Here is a 13,448-nt window from a genome sequence, read left to right on the forward strand (position 1 = left end):
TGTCATCCACCAGCACTCCCAGGTCCTTCTCTGCAGAGCTGCTCTCCAGCAGGTCAGCCCCCACCTTGTACTGGTGCCTAGGTTTATTCCTCCGTAGGTGCAGGACTCCTGCACTTGCCCTTGTTGAACCTCATGAGGTTCCTCTCTGCCCAGCTCTCCAGCCTGTCCAGGTCTCTCTGTATGGCAGCACAGCCCTCAGGTGTGTCAGCCACTCAGCTGGCCTGCCTTGAGCTTTTGGTGGTGGTGGTGACCAAGCTAGGGACGTCCAAGTGACCTCATTTGAAGCCAACTTGGCTACATCACTGTGCATCTCATGGTCAAGCTGCTGGGTCTCACGGCTAGGGAGCGTTCCTCACATTCAAAGCAAAGGGGAGCACCAAGAGGTGAGAAAAGGAACAAGAAGCACATTGAAGTGGAGGTAACAGTGAGAGCAAAATCCAAGTCCCTCAGCTGTAACCACTCAGACCAGATTTTGCAAAAAAACCAAACAGAAGTGCAGCAAGATAGAAGTGCTACTGCAAGGGCAAAACATTATGCCAAATCCAAGCACTACCAGGGTAGAAACTCTCCTCCTGAGCTTTCCAACACAGAGCTAAGAAGCAAGTGGCTTAGCTGCAAACTTATGCAACTGATGCATAATTAAAAAGCCATTTTCCTTCATTTCATGGGCAATGTATGGATTTCTCAAGTCTCCATTGGTTACAGTCTATTGCTGATAGACCTTTAAACTTGTCCCCTGGGCTTGACTTTTGTTCCTGTCTTTTTGTTAAACACATGCATTTGGAGAACTGTCTGTCAATAATTACAAGGAATTGAGTCTTGGCTCTTTTGTTCCGAGAGCTGCCCTGCTGCTAGAAAAATCTAACGGAAATATACTACACTGAAGCGTTCAACATTGTGACATTGCTTGGCGAAAGAGATGGCTCATTCTGACAAGTTAAATGCTAATTTTTATTGAAGGTAACAGTAAAATGTGAAATTGGTCTTCGCACTTCACTTATGCAAGAAATTAGAAAGACAGCTGCCAGCAGTTGCTGTTTCAACATTATAAACTTTACTTCACAACATGCTGCTGAACCAGAGGAAACCTTTTGATTGCTAGAAATCTGTGTGGATTGCTGATCACTGAGGAAAATACTTAAATTTTGCTCCCCATAAAGAACCAAATGCTGGTTTCTTTTTGGGCAACTGATGCAATAATTATCATAATTATTGCAATGTGGCAGTGGAGTAAGCCTGGGCCAGTGATAGATTTTAATGAATGAATGGCAATATCTTCTGGGAAAGAGAGACATTTTAAAGGAACATTAAAAATTAGGTGTTTGCTAGCTGAGCTTGATCCAAAGTTCTTTGAAATCGGTAAACTATTTCTAGACTTAGGTGCTGGTGTGTGCAACTGCCCTGTGCTCTGTGGATGGGTGTAAGCTGTCCTGCGCTGGTCTTGCCTTCCTGGGGAGCTTTGGTGTTGCACAAAGACTTGGTGCCTCCAAACAGCTCCGGCTCTTCCAGCCCTCTCCAGAGAGGGTCACTCGAGTGGCTGCAGGGCCCCCCATGGGCTATGGGCGGCTGGAAGAAGCTGGGGGAACCAACTCTTTTGCAAAGAAAAGTTACCAGAACWGCCAGCAAAACCCAGGGATTCTGACCCAAAGTGTCCCCCTCCAACTCCTGAACTGTTCCACCCCCCATTTATTTCACTTTGCATGTASAGAATTTACAGTGAATATTCATATCTTATCCAGTAGGTCTTAAATATAATGAGATGCACCTTGAACATGGAAACTGGAAAAAAAAAAAAAAAAGGATGACAAATAYGGGACTCCTTTTATTCAGCTTCTGGGCTGTTAAAAATATCATTCAGGTTTTCCCCGTAGGCATTAGAAGGTAAAAAACTTGCAGTTTCTTCTTTTTTTAAGGGAAAACTCTGATCCTCATGCAATCACTTGTCTCCAGGGAGACCATTTAAGAAAAACAAAATATTGAGAGATGAGGGATAATTCAAAAGAGTCAGAAGCAATGAATTTATGTAAGAAATATTGACTGGTGTTTTTGAAATTTAATTTTCTGCTTGGCACTCCAAAGGCCTTGAGTAGGGAAGGGTGCTCTATTACTCATTTTATCTATAAAGCTCTCCTCCTCACCACATCCTGTAAAAGCACTCAGGGTGTTGTACAGTAATTAAAAGGTGATATTAATATTTCCTGATATGCACTGTAAAACATCTCCAATCAGCTTCCTGTAACTATCAAACACACAAAAAAAGAAAGGACTGCAGTATAAACAGAGAAAGAAAATGATTATGAAGGTGTTCTGTATCCGACTCGGCAGGCTTCCTCAGACCTTTYACTTGAGTGTCCTTTCTTGTGTGTGTGTATTTTTTTTCAACAGAAAGTAAATCATCTTGGTTTCTGTCTGCTCTGTCTCTTAGACCAAGACAGCTAAAATCTCCAGATGCTGATGTTTTTCAGGCTTGTTTCCCATTTGGAGCCTCATGGGCAAATTATCCTGTCATTCAAAGATTTTCTGTAAGAAAATAGAGGAATTTATTCCTCAGAGTTCAGATTTCTCCAGCCCTTGTGCTGTCCCAGCTACTTGTATCTGAGACRTCTGATTTGAAGCGCAGCAGTAATTTTTTGCATTTCTTCTGTTGTGATCTTTTTGCTGATATGGGCTGCATGCAAAGTGACCTGGCAGACGTTCACATCCCTTGGCCCTCCCTGAAAGGGAGAGCGATGCCTCTCAGAGCAGGGCTCTGTAAGAAGAGCTTGGTTTTAAGGTCATCAATCCAAACTGGTAAATCTCCCGTTCTTCCACAGAGGCCCTAATGCTGTGGAGTATAATTGATGAGAACTACACTACTCCAAAGTGGGTTTTGCTTTGGGATTTGAATATCTACATCTATTGTCCCCATCCTGTCCTAAGGTATTCTGTGGATCTTCTGCTTCTCCCACTTGCCTGTTCTCCCATTTTTTTTCTCTCTGCACTTGGCTTTATATCTGCCACCCTCTTTTCCCTCAACCACTTCCGTAGGACGCCCATAACATCAGTCCAACAGCAGTTTGCAGGCAGAATGGTGCCAAGATCAGAAAAATGCCATTGCTAAGAAAGACATCTCGAGTTAACGGACACAAAGAAGGGTTTGGTTACAGGTATACACGCGTGAAAAGATGAAGTGTGCATCCACATACAGAAACCCTCCAAGCTGCAGTTTCTGTCCCACACTTTAGGAAATATTTAAGAACCCCCTTTTATCAGCATGAAGAGACTTGGAAGGAACAGGATATGTAGGGTGCAATTCAGGTGGGTTTCGATGTGTTACAGATGTGATTGTGGTCTCATTGGGTGTATTTTGCAATATTAAGCCAACCTTTTCTAACTTAGGTTTCTGTTAGAGTTAAATCATTAGCAGTGTCATGCTCCAAACAGCTCCCATTAGTTGCAGGGGAAGCTCTAGATGYCCAGTTGCCTCTAAATTCAGAGTTTTTTGTTTTGGTGCTGAAATGTTCTAGGATCTTCCTTTCACATACCAAGATTCAAAAGAATGGCCGTAAGATCAGGTACAACACACTAAATCCATCCTGTTCAGTGCCCTGAACCTGACAGTGGCTGGAGTTTCAGAGTGATGGGAAGATTTGAGTGTAGGCTGCCATGAGGTTATCTGTCCTCCCTGGCCATTTCTTTGGGTTGAGTATTGATTTTTAGCCATGAGAAATTGGCTCAAGCCCTAAAGAAAGATGCTGAATAATCATTGCTGTTGTTTTTGACACTCTTCTGGATATCCTCAGAAACAATCAGCCCTGATTTTGATCCTGTTAAGCCCTTTGTGACTTCCTGTGCTGGCAAAGACCATAAATTCCTTGCATCTGGATTTAAATTGTATTCCCTTTAATGGATTTTGGATTTGCCACTTTTCCATTGCATTGAATGTCACCTTGTTCTGATGTGGCTGCAACATGAAGGGCAGAGCACCTATTCACTCTTGACCATTTACTGTTTCACAGATATCAAAGATATCTGCTCGGATTTCTTTCTAGTTTTCTTTGTCTCCTTTATTCACCTGGGAGTTTCAGTTATCCCTTGAACATCAGCTTCACTCCCTTCATCCTTCCGTGCATCCCCCCCCTTTTTTTTTCTTCTGCGTCTAATGCTGCATATTTGGTTTCTCTCTGTAATGCTTCATCATGTCAAGCCCTACTCCTTGCCCAGTGATTCAGCAACGCACTTAGGCCCACGGTGAACTTTAAACTCAGAACATGCTGAAGTGCTCCACTTAACAGAGATCAGATTATTCATGTGCTTACAGATAAGCATTTGCTTAAGTACTTTGCTGAATTCAGGCCTAAACACACACATTAAATTCATCAGCTAGGACCCTTGACAAATTTTACCACAAAGGTGCCTATCTCTCTCCATTGTCTGTAAAGGGAGTCTAGACGACTAGTTTAAACTAGATAGCTAATCTTTAGACAGCTAAAATTAGGTGAGAGGAATCCCACCCTATATATCTATCTATAGTGTCAGGCACTGATCTCRGTTGGGGGCCCTCCATATTACTACGAGGCAATTAATGAGAATCAAAAATGTTGACAGGCCCAAATGTTGGTGGGGAGTGAACTTTTGGCTCCGTCACTTCAGCAAAAATCTAGCCACTTACAGTAGGTCTGAAAATTAACGTTTTACTTAGTGCTCAGACTGGAATTCTGCTCTGCAACAATACTGGGCAGTTTTTGAATGATTCTCTAGAAAAGATGAGATTTTTAAATGTATATAGTTTAAAGTAGGCTGCACACTGCCCTTCTGAATTTTCCTGAGAACTTTCAGCCTTGACCAGATGGTTCAAAGTTAGGGAGACTGTGCTGACACGTGACTTTAATGTTATCTAAGCTTTTCATTTCAGTTTTGATCTTTAAACTCGGGGTTGCCACATAATCAGGAGTGATACTGGGTTTCAGTGAGAGCTTCTAGTGGCACAAACAAACGAGCAATTCATTGTCCCTTGAGAATGTTTTAAATGTTGATGTGTTGGCAGAGATGCCATCTTTATAATGTAAAATACAGGTGACAGCTATGTCAGCTACCTATTTAAAGACTAAGATTTCAAGAAACCTTTCTGCCATTTCAGTGTGAAAGGGCACGGTTCTGAGGTGGCGAGCATTTGCATCTTGAAGCCCAGACGGATGGGAAAGGCATGTCCAGATTTGCTCTCTCTAGCTCTGGGGTGATGTACTGCAGACACAAAGCTGCTGAATTGGTGTGTGCTTGGTTTTTTCTTTCTTTCTTCCTTTTTTTTTTTTTTTTTTTTCCTAAATTGAGATCATAAGAAACCAAAGAAATCCCAAACCACAGTCAATACATTGAAAGCGACTCCACACCTGATTCATGAAGTGAAATGGATAGGAACATTACCCCAGCTGAGTTAGGTAGCTTGGCCTTACAGACTGCCATGAAAGCCCTCAGTCTTGGCTCTGCAGGACTCAGGATGCCTGAAAACACTCTGCATGCACCTTTGTGTCRTTTTAACCAGCAGACTTGCGGCTTCGTTGCTTTGTCTGATTTCCATTGCCTTGGGAGATTTGTCTAGGTCATCACAGCCAAAGCCACTCAGGCCCTGACTGTCCAATATTGATGTTGCCTAGCATGTTCTCCTTCAACGCAAGTGGAAAAATGCCGCCTTTGCTCAGGGCTGTCTGAGGGAAAGGAAGTAGAAAGAAAGTAAGAATGGCAAATGGAGGCTGAGTGTCAGGAAACATTTCCCAATGGTAAGTCCAAATAATATCAAAGTTTGGAGTGGAGCCTGGTAAGAGTGGAACTAGTGGTCTGGGTGGGTAAGCAGCTGCAAAGCTGGCAGCAGCACACCACAATGGGCTGAAAGCAAAGACAAAGCTGTTTCACATGGAGACAGTTCTTCAAGGAGCAGAGGAGTGATTCCTTGTCACATGGCTGCTTCTGTCCTAGCTGGGACCTGCTTGCAAATGCCTGATCTGTAATGTCTCTGCAGAAATAGGAGTCGAGAGGGAGTAGGCACGCTACTGCCTGGTCACTGGGAGTTCACCAGATTTTTCCTCTCTCTTCCCTTTCTCTTCTCTTCATTCCTTCCCTCTCCTCTGCATGCCTTTGTTTCTTTATCTTTGCTTTCCAGGTCCATCCTCCCATCTTTGCATCTCCTACMTTTTCACAAAGAAGCTTTCCCTGCTCTGTGGACAATGGTGGCCATGTGAATCTAGAGCTGATGCTCTTCTCCACCTGGCTCATCCCAGACAGAAAGGCCTCCCAGCGTTTTCTTCAGCTGGTGACCCACCCAAAACAGCACTGCTGTCCACCAACTAGGATCTGAGATGGCATTGTACCCCCAATAGATGTTGCCCCTCTTTTGTAAGTTCAGCTTTTCCATCCTACTAGTCGCAAATGATAACAGAAATCTTGGGAGTGGAAAGATTTGGGGTTTCCACCAYGCAATGGTTCATTTAAAAATAAAAATGAATCAGAAAACTCACACTTCTTGAAGCCAAGAACATTATGTTGGCACTGGCACCTAAGGAGGGAATTAGGGAAGTCTCTCYTGGGCTGGAATGCTTCTTGGCTGATCTTCAGGATTCTTTCATATTCCCAACTGCATCCTGCTCCAGACACAGATGGGATAATTTGACAGTGGAGGATCATATCACTTAGTCTGTGCCCTAGCAAAGAAAAGCTTGTGTCCTGACAATGCATTCGAGCAGCACAGGTTTGTCTGGACAACTAAGAATACACTAGCGTATAAACCATGCAAAAAATGGAATGTCATAATTACTCAGATAAAAAAAAAAAAAAAACAGCAAGGGAAAAATTGACAGCCCCTCATCCCCCACCACAAAGCATGCCATTTTTTAACTGCCTCTGAAGTGTTAGTTTGCTTTTGGCATTTTTCCCCTTTATCTAAACCTCTCAAATAAGCCATAATGACAGCATAAGTTGCATGTTACTTCATGTACTGCCTTGCAAAGCACTGGAATTCCTTAGGTGTCTTAAATTACGGGTTCCTTTAGGACAAATGACTTATATTCTGCCCGATATTTACTAATATGCTGTGACCAGCACATATATTGGATTGAGTTCATATTGTTATTAGACATTTATTAGGCTATGCATGGTTAAATCCTCACATGTTTTATTGAAAACGGATTTAACAGTCAAATGAATTCTCACATGGGACAAATACAATAAAGATCCTTTAGATCTGCAAGTGAGAACTCGCAAAACTAACTCTATAAAATAAGGAAATATCCAAATCTTTAGTAATAATTTAAATTCAAACCCGAATGGAAGTACTTGTTACATTAAGTTAAAGTTCTTAAAATTTCATTTTTTGACTTGGATACTTCTTAATTTAATGGAAAAGTCTGACAAAAGCTTTTTTTCTGAGGTATTTTCATTGGGTTGAGACCAGAATCTACTAGAAATAATACAAGAAAAACCTAATCTAAAGGAATTTTTCTTTAAGAAAAAAAAGACCTGTGGAGTTTCAGTTAAAATCTGCTATTATGGAGATGATTCTCCCTTGGCTTGTAGTATGTGTTGTCCTTTATACTTTAGAAACTGGGACAGCAGGATTTTTTCTCTGATGTAATAGAGGTTTATACCTAATTTGCACATGTCTAAATGAGCACAGGAGGGACATAATGGTGGGAGTCTGGACGGTGGATCTTGCAGTCTGGACCATTAAATTTTTTTGGTTCTCCCCTCACTGATTCTCAAGGTAAGAAATGATTGCTCTGACACTTCCCCCCTGCTTTCAGTACTGAAATTATTAAGAGAAATACCAAACTGCTATTTTTGGCAGTCATGAAGAGTACAATTTTTGGTATCTTACTTACAAATGCAATCAAAAAAAAATTTTTTTTAATTGCCACAACAGCATTATGGTCCTTGGCACTATTAATATGTTTCAAGCATTAAAAAGGAAGTATGTAAACTAATGAAGAGGACGTTRCCATAATGTCCTGGCTCTCTACAAAAACATAGTCACCCAGAATATTAAGCCTTAAGAGATCATACACTTGACACTTTCACTGATAKGAAGCCAAATTCTGCTCTCATTTGAACTACATCAAATTTAGACTGGTGAATGTGAAGAAAAAGTCCCAAACCTGTGGTTTTCATAGGTGCATGAATGTGAGCGTTCTGGCGCTACTTTTAGATGTCTTTTTTTCAGTAGTATCCTGATTTAGTAACATTGAACATGATCTGTGGAGACGCTAGCTGTGTCTTGAAGACCTTAGGTTGTGAATAGTACTATCGGGGTTTTTTTTTTTTTTATGTCTACCATTTTGTTTCAAATAAAGTAAAACAACGACACTTAAGCACAAGTTTGAATGGAAGCAATTGCTTATGTGCTGTGCCGTATTGATTTGGGGCTAAATGGGAATCTTAGGAACTTGTCATTAGTGGCTATTGACATTTTCTGAGGTATTTGTAAGTGAGCTTTTATTAACAACTCTGTCCTTCAGTAGTGATTAATAAATCACCATCAAAGTTACAGGCACTTTCGGGATAGATAGGAAACCAATTGGGCTCTGAGAGATTACTCTTCTGTTTGTTTAGCCACCGGCTCCTTGCTTGTAACTGATAGATTTAAGAGCTGGGAACATCATATTTCCCTGGATGCTTTAGTTGACTTGTTAGAGATAGTTGTTTGTGTTTGATAAAGAGAGGATGATGAGGGACTGGCTGAATGTGCCGGGGCTCTTTATCTACAAAGGGTAGGGATGGGAATTCCTCAAGTAGGCAAAGCCGTTGGCTTCTGGCAATGAGTAACTGTTTTGTCTCCGATGCAACCTGAGCTCGTTCATGCTCTCTCTTCCTTTCATGTATGTACACACACCCACYTGGGTCCGCTCCAGCTCCAAGCGACTGCTTGTGGAGAGACAAACTGTTTCTCCTCTTCAGYTGGCTTAGAAGTCTCCAATTTGGTGAATTGCACGTGTGTACCTGTGAACCCCCAGCAGCTTGAAAACAGGCTTGACTGCACTGAAGTGGAAAATACAGAGAACACAAAGGCTTATGTGAGGGATATGTGTGTGGGTATATTACAAAAGATACTGCACGGACAATTTATCACAAGGTGTACCCTCAGTTTTCAAAGCCTGCATCTGTGTGCAAACCATAAGAAACATTTCTACATAAAAATAGTATTGCAAATGGTGGGATCCAAAGCAAAATCCCTCTGATCTGTTTTTGCAGATTTGCACTTACAGTATGTTTTAGCCAAGGTGAGTTTTGGCATTCACACTGGACTAGATCCCTAGAGGCGTTGTCTACCTCAACTGTCCTGCGATGCAATGGGATGTGGCCCCGCTTGGAAACTGCMTGTAGCGTGAGATGCTTTGAGTTTGCAAGCTGTCTTCGGTTTGGCTTTCCTGTCTTGCAGAGAGGTTGTTTTTTGTAAGTGCATAATTTGAAAGTAATGATTTGAATGTAATGATTAGAAATGGGTCGAAGAGGATAGCGTGTAAATAGTGCCATGGGAGCATTTGGAGCTAGCACATTAGCGGGTAACTCTTCAAAGTCTTTTTCAATAAACAGGCAGTAACCATGAAAAGATTGATGGTTTGTCAATTGAAGTGGCCAGCCATCAAAAATTGCCCCCTATCATTATTGGTGCAAAGGAATGGTTTGATTTATGCTGGGTTGCCTTAATTGTAATGTGGCTTAATGAGGAATGACTGCGTAGTGTGTAAAACGAAACAAAACAGCCTCTTTTCCCTTAGAGTTATATAAAAAAGATTATTTCCCTGTGGAAAGCAGATGTTTAATTGCCCAAGACCAGAAGCAGAAGAACACATGGCTGGTTTATCTATATACATTACAGCAGTGTGTACTGCATGTTTAAGCTGCTGCATTACAGCTGATGGCTGTGAATTGAATCTGTTTATAAGGTAAATGGAAACATTATCACATTATCTGAAAAATCAGACTCACCTGGTGCTGTGGGTGAACAGGGAAAGTAATGCAGTTCTTATCATTATTATTACCTCCAATTAAAGTGTGGGAATAAGTCTAGTTCGGTGCTGAAGGCTTCTGTTGTTGTGAAGATCAAAATGATAGCACTAGTGCCAGGGCATTTCCTTGGAGTGTCTCTCCCATCCTGCCACCAGTGCATAAGGCTTTTGTAGGTCTGTCCAGAGCCTGGTGCTTTGCACCCAGCCAAGGTGGCATTGCAGCAGAATGCAAGCTGCTGCATGCGTGCTGAGGGGCTGAAGGACTGCAGAGCGGCAGTGCCAGATGCTTGTAAGATGTATTAAAGCGGTGGAGGGTTAAGAAACTTTTTTGAGATAAGTAACATGGTCAGAGCTCTAAAATTAAATCTCGCTTAAAATTCTTATTTCCAATTTGCTGTTGAGTTCGTATGTTAGCTGAGTTGCAATAACTTTTGTTATTGTTCGTAATAAGCAATGGGAGAGAGAGCGAGCAGATCATTTACTAAATCAAGATTTTCATGCCAAATATATTCCCCCTTTGTTTCCTCTGCTTCCATGAAGGTGGGGAAGGGATGAGAAGTCRCTTTGCTCTGGGTGCAGCTGATAATGACATTACAAGAAGTGGAGGGACATCTGGGATGCCGGGCACCCTGTGTGACTCTCACAGGGCCAGAGCCAGAACAGATCAACACCTGCTTCCGACACCCGTGTTCCTAACTAGCAACTTCCTTCCACAAAAGCTAACTTTAATTCCCCCCCCCCTTATTTTATTTCTAGCAGTGCACAGTTTTGTTTACAGCAGAGGCTTGTGTGTTGCAGTAAAGCACAACTGGTGTCCCATATGCCCTGGTAAGTCTCTCAAAAGAGCATGCAGACATGCTTCCTTTCGGAAACTCCTTTAAGGCAAAAGAGCCAGGGCACTTCGGATGTCATGATGACACACGGTTTGTGAAACAGGAGTGAAATAGGATCTGTGAGCTTCAGGCCCAAGGTACATAGAACTTCCCCAAACATCCAATTTAGAAAAACCTGCTTGATGAATAAGCTGGCTATTTTTATTTGAACATGTCTCCAACTTGCTCAGGTCTGAACCCCTGGGAGAGTCTCAGAAAAAAGGCAGCTGGGAGAGAAGAAATACCAGGGCTTGCAAAAGCCACAAATGAGGCAAAATGTGTGATATCCAATTATTTCTGGTTGCAGAGCTTATTTTTATTAATGCATAGTCACGATAGCTGGTTGCCATGATACAGGACAGTTTCTGGGAAAGGTAGGGAGTGAAGGGAGGGGATAGGACTTTGGGGAAGAATATGCTTTTTCATGCTTTTACACAGTCTAACTTCTTAGAGTCTCTACTGTTATGTGCCCTTTGGCTGTGTCTTCTCCTCTGTTTGGACATGAACCCCCTTGAAGAAGTGAGATGCTGCAAGCTGAGTTCCCAAGTGTATCATTCTGGCAGATAGCTCGATAAATACCTCTCAGCCCCGATCTCGCTGAGACTAATACTATTGTACAAATAACACCAACTGGGGAGCAGAGGCTATCATATAGAGCATCTGCGTTTGGAGGGACTTAGGCAGGATGGTGATGACAAGGAAGCAGTGATGGGAAGGGAGAAATGTCTCAGCGAACTAATGAGAAAACTGCCCTACTATGCTTCAGTGACACACACATTGTTTCTGGAACAGTAGGAGGCTTTGGCTGGCATCCTGCTAGACTTATTCCTAGGTCTTTCAAGCCTCTGGTAGCAATAATGGCAAGGAAGGCAGCTCCTTCTGGCTTGCCRTAAAAGCAAGCCATTTATGCATAGGTGAGGATCTGGCTGTGGGCTTGGAAAATTCCTCAAAGCCACCCTGTACACTCATAACTAACTGTATCTGGAAATGAAGGTAATGACAAAGAAGGAAGTTACAGAAATAATTAAATTCAGTGTCACTTCCTTGGCAGGAAAATGATAGAAAGGTAGAGACTTGGTACTCCTTGTACTTCCTCCCAAGGTCCTTTCTTATGCCAGCTCAATGCCTCAGTTACACTCTTTAAGCTCTTGAGTAAGCTGGYCATCTCAGAGATCACTCTGATAATTGCTACCCTTTAATATAGCAGCTTTCTGTGGTACAAAGCAATTCACTGAATTGTGAGAAAGCCCTTCAGTGCTACAAAGTCTTTGGTGCATCATGAAAGCCCCCAAATGCAGAGTAGTGACAGAAAACATTGCAGAAATCCTATCTCACAAGAAGTAAAATGAGATTACAAGCACTGAAACAAAAGAAACCCCACAAAAGAGCTGCCCACCTCTGCTAGAGATGCCTTGTGCGCCTTCCTGAATGTACTTGGTGACCCAGTACTGATGGGCTCTAGAAAGAGCTTGGGAGAGAAGAGTGGAGCCAAGGTTCAGCCCAGAGCCTTCCCTGGGACCAGGCCACCCATGGCTTTCTGGAGCTCTGTTTTGACCTTGCTACTTATCTCTTTTCCAGGCTGAAAATAAGGAAGTGGATACACTTCAGTTATAACGGCCAACTTCTGTATCCYTCTAACAAGAAGAGGGTTTACCTGTGCTTCCTCATGCTATTGCATTGCTGCCCATGGCTCTTTGCAGCTCTGTCTCTGCAAGCTTTGGGCACAGTGTATCCCTTACCACAATATCCCTTAGCCGTGTGATATTCTTCTGATGAAATTAGGACACAGCCATCGCCTTCCAAGTGTGACCTTTCCTTTCAGCTTCTCCCTGGGCTAACGTACTTGCAAATGGTTCAATTTCCTGCTGGCTCAGTGTAAATTTTTTCAGCGTGGGGATTTCTGTTTAGTATTGCTTTTCATCATGAAGCTAATAGGAGTTATGGGCTCAGGAGTGGCAGCAACTCTGACAGGTTAAACCTCACATGTCTTGTGTATGATCCCACCAAGTGGCAATCAAAATAGGTCTACAGACAAGAGATTGAGTTCTTCTCTTCTTCCCCAGTGACACTAAGAGGATGATTTTGGCTCACCAGGTGAAGCTAGAAACTCAAAATGCTTCAGCAGTGTATTTAAAGAAAGAACAAATATTTCTGCCTGCTTGTATTCTGTTACTGTTGTTACTGAAGCTGAGGAAGCAAGGCAATTTTGCTTACAAATTCAACTTGCTGTGCAATTAACTGACCTAGCCAGCACCCTGTATTCATTTGCATATGTTTAAATGAATTAGGCAAGTGTTAATGCTGAAGCTRGCACTCAGATATTTGTATTTATACAAACACACCTACCTTTGCTAAAAAGGTCATTATTTTCAGCATGGACTTTGTCTCTCTTTCATTTGATTAGACTTAGCTCCTCGTATAGAGTGTTTTAAATTATTTATAGAATATGCCTAGATCCTTATGATGGTTCTAAATGAAACATTAAATCAAACATTGTCTCATATATTTTAAAACACATGAGCTCCATTACTGTCTTACAATTGCTAATTAGCAGATAAATGTTTCATACTCCCACATTTTTTATCCTCCAGATACAGCAAAA

Source organism: Rhea americana, unplaced genomic scaffold, assembly GCF_003343005.1.
Source record: "Rhea americana isolate MKP2758 unplaced genomic scaffold, rheAme1 scaffold_10, whole genome shotgun sequence".
NCBI lineage: Eukaryota > Metazoa > Chordata > Aves > Rheiformes > Rheidae > Rhea > Rhea americana.